Source organism: Heterodontus francisci, chromosome 9, assembly GCF_036365525.1.
Source record: "Heterodontus francisci isolate sHetFra1 chromosome 9, sHetFra1.hap1, whole genome shotgun sequence".
In the NCBI taxonomy this organism is placed as follows: Eukaryota; Metazoa; Chordata; class Chondrichthyes; order Heterodontiformes; family Heterodontidae; genus Heterodontus; species Heterodontus francisci.
Window position 1 is genome coordinate 12,749,298 of NC_090379.1, and position 6,000 is coordinate 12,755,297.

The 6,000-nt window shown below is 45.0% G+C and overlaps 1 protein-coding gene across 1 annotated transcript in view; it reads left to right on the top strand.

The window, feature by feature from the left end:
- The window catches only part of nrde2 (NRDE-2, necessary for RNA interference, domain containing), a 94,613-nt gene that overhangs the window by 6,990 nt on the left and 81,623 nt on the right, over positions 1-6,000 (top strand). The gene's annotated exons all lie outside the window — the stretch shown is intronic.

Sequence of the window (6,000 nt, forward strand, 5' to 3'; positions counted from 1 at the left end):
AAGTTCTCAGCGGCATTGCTTTTTCACCTTCCCAGGTGGGAGTCAGTTCGGGACTCTGCAAAACTGTGGATCTTAACTTCTTGGGTGTGGTTCCGCTGGGACCCATTGGTGCATTGCCCAAGTGGTTTGAATGCTATTAGGTTTTTCAGTGGTGGGTTGGGAGCGCTGGTGGTGGTGCGTGGGCATCAGAATTGAACTTGATTCTGTCCTTGCCAGACATCCATGTGCACTTCCCACAGGATCAGCTGAATGGTGAACAGGATAGTTGTGTAGTGGTTATGTAACTGGCAATCCAGAGACCTGGAGAATGTAAGTTCAAATTCCATCATGGCATTTGGAGAATTTGAATTTAGTTTACAACAAAGGAACATATTAAAACAATGATTATTTTTACTGACAACGGGTTTACCAATGTCATTCATAGAAAGTAACCTGCTGTCCCTACTCGGCTGGGTTATATCTGACTCCAGTCCCATGCCAACATGGTTGACTATTACCTGCCCTCTGAAATGACCTAACAGGCAGAAAAGGACAACAAGAATTGGATGGCAGTAGTTCAAGAAGGCATACCACCACCATCCTGGAATGGGAGATAAATGCAGGCCTTGCCAGTGATGCCCACACACCAAGAATGGATTTTTAAAAAAAGTAACAGGGCCCCCTCCCTTGTAAGAAGTTCGAGATGTTAACCTGAAAGGGAGGAAATCTGTTGTAAGAACTGGAATAGAATATTTAGAGTATGTGGATATATTAATGCAGTTGGGTGGGGAGTAAAAGAAATCCCTCCTGATGTAGAGTCATACAACACAGAAACAGGCCCTTCGGCCCATTGTGTCTGTGCCAGCCATCAAACACCTATCCTAATCCACTTTCCAGCACTTGGCACGTATCCTTGTATGTTATGGCATTTCAAGTGCTCATCTAAATACTTCTTAAATGTTGTGAGGGTTCCTGCTTCTACCACCCCTTCAGGTAGTGTGTTCCAGATTCCAACCACCCTCTGGGACAAAAAGTTTTTCCTCAAATTCCTCTAAACCTCCTGCCCCTTACCTTAAATCCATGCCCCCTGGTTATTGATCGCTCCGCTAAGGGAAAAAGTTTCTTCCTATCTATCCTGTCAATGCCCCTCATAATTTTGTATACCTCAATCAGGTCCCACCTCAGCCTTCTCTGCTCTAAGGAAAACAACCCTAGCCTATCCAGTCTCTCTTCATTGCTGAAATGCTCCAGCCCAGGCAACATCCTGGTGAACCTCCTCTGCACCCTCTCCAGTGCATTCACATCCTATAGTGCAGTGATCAGATCTGTAAACAGTACTCCAGCTGGCCTAACAAGCGTTTTATACAGCTCCATCATAACCTCCCTGCTAAAGGTAAGTATCCCATATGCCTTCCTAACTATCTTATCTACCTGTGCTGATGTCTTCAGTGATCTGTGGACAAGTACACCAAGGTCCCTCTGATTGTTAGTCCTCCCAAAATGCATCACTTCACTTCTCAGGATTAAATTCCATTTGCCACTGCTCCGCCCATCTTACCAGCCCAACTATATCGTTCTGTAATCTAAGGCTTTTTTCCTCACTATTTGCGACACCACCAATTTTCATGTCATCTGCGTACTTACTGATCATACCTCCCATATTCACGTCTAAATCATTAATGTACACTGCAAACAGCAAGGGTCCCAGCACTAATCCCTGCAGTACACCACAGGTCACAGGCTTCCACTCTCAAAAACAACCCTCGACCTTCACCCTCTGCCTCCTACCACTAAGCTAATTTTGGATCCAATTTGCCAAATTGCCCTGGATCCCTTGGGCTGTTACCTTCTTAACCAATCTCCCATGCGGGACCTTATCAAAAGCCTTACTGAAGTCCACGTAGACTACATCAACTGCCTTACCCTCATCTACACATCTCATCACCACCTCGAAAAATTCAATCAAGTTTTTTTAGACAGGATCTCACCCTGACAGCCATGCTGACTATCCCTGATTAATCCCTGCCTCTCCAAGTTGAGATTAATTCTGTCCCTCAGAATTTTTTCCAATAGTTTCCCTACCACTGATTTTGGACTCACTGGCCTGTAATTACCTGATTTATCCGTGCTACCCTTCTTGAATAATGGTACCACATTCACTGTCCTCCAGTCCTCTGGTACCTCTCCTGTGGCCAGAGAGGATTTGAAAATTTGTGTCAGAGCCCCTGCTATCTCCTCCCTTGCCTCACATTGCAGCCTGGGATACATCTCATCTGGGCCTGGGGATTTATCCACTTTTAAGCCCGCTAAAACAGCCAGTACTTGCTCCTTTTCAATGCTAATTTGTTCAAGTATATCACAGTCCCCCTCCCTGATCTCTACACCTACATCGTCCTTCTCCATAATGAACACACATGAAAAGTAATCATTTAAACCTCACCTACGTCCTCCGGCTCCACACACAGATTGCCACTTTGGTCCCTAATGGGCCCTACTCTTTCTCTGGTTATCCTCTTGCCCTTAATATACTTATAAAACGCCTTGGGATTTTCCTTTATCTTGCCCACCAGTGGTTTTTCATGTCCCCTCTTTGCTTTTTTAAGTACCCCCCTACACTTTCTATACTCCTCTAGGGCCTCTGCTGTTTTCAGCGCTTTGAATCTGCCATAAGCCTCTTTTTTTTTTCCTTATCCAATCCTCTATATCCCTTGACATCCAGGGTTCCCTGGGCCTGTTGGTCCTACCCTTCACCTTTACGGGAACATGTTGGCCCTGAATTCTCACTATTTCCTTTTTGAATGACTCCCACTAGTCTGATGTAGACTTGCCTACAAGTAGCTGCTCCTAGTCGACTTTGGCTAGATCCTGTTTTATCATATTGAAATCGGCCTTCTCCCAATTCAGTGCCTTTATTTCCGGTCCCTCTTTGCCCTTTTCCATAACTGCCTTAAATCCTACTGAGTTATGGTCACTATCCCCGAAATGCACCCCCACTGACATTTCTACCACTTGTCTGGCTTCATTCCCTAGGATCTCGGCTCAAAAAGCTCTCCTGTTAGCATTTTAAGAATTCCGCCCCCTTTAAGCCTTTTGCACTATAACTATCCCAGTTGATATTGGGGAAGTTGAAATCCCCTACTATTATTACCCTATTATTTTTACACCTCTCAGAGATTTGCCTACATATCTGCTCCTTTATCTCTCCCTGACTGTTTGGAGGCCTGTAGTACGCTCCCAGCCAAGTGATTGCCCCGTTTTTGTTTTTCAGTACCCTTCCAAGAAACCAAAAACATGCTCTGAAAATGTTGCTTTGAACCAGTGGTTCTCAAAGAGGGTCCCACAAACACCTTCCAGATGGTCTGCCGCCTGGCCCAAAATGTAAGTCGCTGACGTGCAGTGCCATGGCTGAGGCCATACGAGAGAACAGGCCAGAACCACCATCCTCACCACTCGCATAATGTCACACAACCAGACTGGCTCCCACGTGCAGGGCACGAGTCATCATGAGCACAGGCAACAACAGTGTAGTTTTATAAGCAAGGTTTATGTTCCTGTTACAACATAACTGTGAAATCAGATTTTCGACACTTGTGGGGCTGAAACCAAAGAGGAACCGATTGAACGTGAAGCTTGCCAGAGACTGAAGCTATTCAGCTTGGAACCAGACATCACCTCATTGGTGCTGCTTTTGATGAGACACCATTCTTCCCATTGATTCTGATGAGTTTTTTTGGGGCGGCAAGCGAAAGCAGGTGGGGTAGGACCGGTAGGTGGTCCGTGGGGTCTTTTGCCCCACCTAAATGGTCTGTGGACAAAAACGTTTGAGAACCACTGCCTTAGACCTAATCATTAGCTCAGAAAATCAAGTTTATCCAGTGAGTAGCTAAACCGTACCCTTTGGGAAGGTCCTGGTATAGTCCCTGGGTTGTGTTGAGTTAGCCAACCTGAGCCAGGCTACACTGAACCAATTGGCTTCAATGGCCCTGAGGATAAGGTAGGATATTTGCTTAGGGTTCCTGCTCCTAATGCTGTGCACTGAACTTATCTGGAAGTGCATACAGTTGGATGTCAGGGGCAAGATCAGGCTTGTCTGTAATGCCTTCCACAGGGGAATAGCACCCTGGCTCAGCATCTAGAGTTACAGCAGAAGAATGGCCCCTTGGGCAGGATACCGGAAGGTAATGTGTCAGTACAGCTGTTACCTCAGTAAGGAATTAGCCCTATCAGGAGAAGAGAAAATTGAGAGATGGAAAAGAGAAACTACTCTTGGTGTAAACTGGAACCTGAAGCCAAACTTTTAAAACGGAAGAAGTCTCCAGAGTAGCTACAAGAAGTGAGAAGTGCCATATCTCCCATATTTTGAAAAATCTGTCTGGGTCCAATCCTGTGTATATAACCCAATCAAACAGGAAAGAGCTTACATTTCTATAGCGCCTTGTCATGACTGCAGGACATCATAAAGTTCTTCATAGCCAATGATGTACTTTAGAACTGTTGTGAGGTACGTGGCAGCCAATTTGTGCATAACAAGCTCCCACAAACAGCAATGTGGTATTGACTAGATAATATCTACTAATTGATATTGGTTGATAAATGTTGTCCCAGGACATTGAGGCTTTTCATCAAAATGGTACCATGGGATCTTTACACCTCTGCTTAATGCCCCATCTGAAAGCCAATATTTTTCTATTTCTAATTGACGTTTTGGGGTACAGCTCCACAGGCCAGGCAACTGAGGCTACACCACCTGAATGCTTGTTTGTTGCCATGTGAGCCTCGACCATGTCCTCGCGTTATTTATCTGTAGTTGTGGACTGTTACTATTAAGCTTGTTTCTGTCTCCAGGCAATTTTCACTGGTGAATTGGGGAGAGTGGGGTGGGATGGTAGGGTGGTGGGTGACTGATCTGGGGCAGGGACACTGTTATAATTGCTAACGCTCCAAGTTACAGAAGCCAATTGTAGAGCTCCACTGTTGCCTTGGCTAAATCCAGCAACCTCAGTTTAGGTTGATTTAGAGCGTTGCTGGTCTGTACAGCTCAGTGCTGCTGCATTGCACGGTGCAATCGAGTACAGGAGCATAATGGTTATGTTACTAAGCTAGTAATCCAGAGGCTTGGACTAATGATCCAACACATGAGTTCAAATCCCACCACAGCAACTGGGGAATTCAAAATTAATTAAAATGTGGAATAAAAAGCTCGTCTCAATAATGGTGACGACAAAACCACCAAATTGTTGTAAAAATCCATCTGGTTCACTAATGTCCTTAGCCAATATCCCAGCCCCACAGCAATATGACTCTTAATTGCCCTCTGCAATGACCTTGCAAGCTACTCTGTAGTATTCAAGAAGGCAGCTCACCACCAGCTTCTCAAATGCAGTTCAAGATGGGCAATAAATGCTGGCCTTATCAGCGATGCCCACATCCTGTAAATTATTTTTTAAAATCCCAGCACGCCTGACCTGTGTTTTTGTAGGTTTTAAAACCAATTGTAATGTGCACTGTGACTCAGTCTGCAGTCACTTTCGTACAACTGGAAGAATCCATGGATGGTGTGGAGTAGAAGAAGTTGTAAATGGTGTGAAATAGAGCAAGAAAGAAGGAAATAGAGGGGAATAAGGGAAGACAAATGGGTTTCTAATCCCTGGAAGTTGACTTCACAGATCACAAAATAGATGAGAGAGGCCTTTGTGCCAGCTTGAGACAATAAAAAAAAAGCTTGCATTCCCTGCACCACTTTTATCGAATCAATTCTTGAACAAATCAAAGGTTTCCACCTCCACTGTCTGACATAGATAGACCATTGACAGTATTGATCACAGGAAGGAACATAGGATCATTCTGCATAATGAAGGCCTTTCCTGACGCCTGTCCAGTCTCTGCCCCAAACCCCCTCCCCGCAACCCTGGTTCTAGTGCGGAGGTAAACCTTGAAACGGTACTCAGTACTCTGAATGAAAGCCTTCTCTGGGTTGAAATGAATTTGGGTCATCTCAGTTGGTTTGCCATGGGCAAAGGG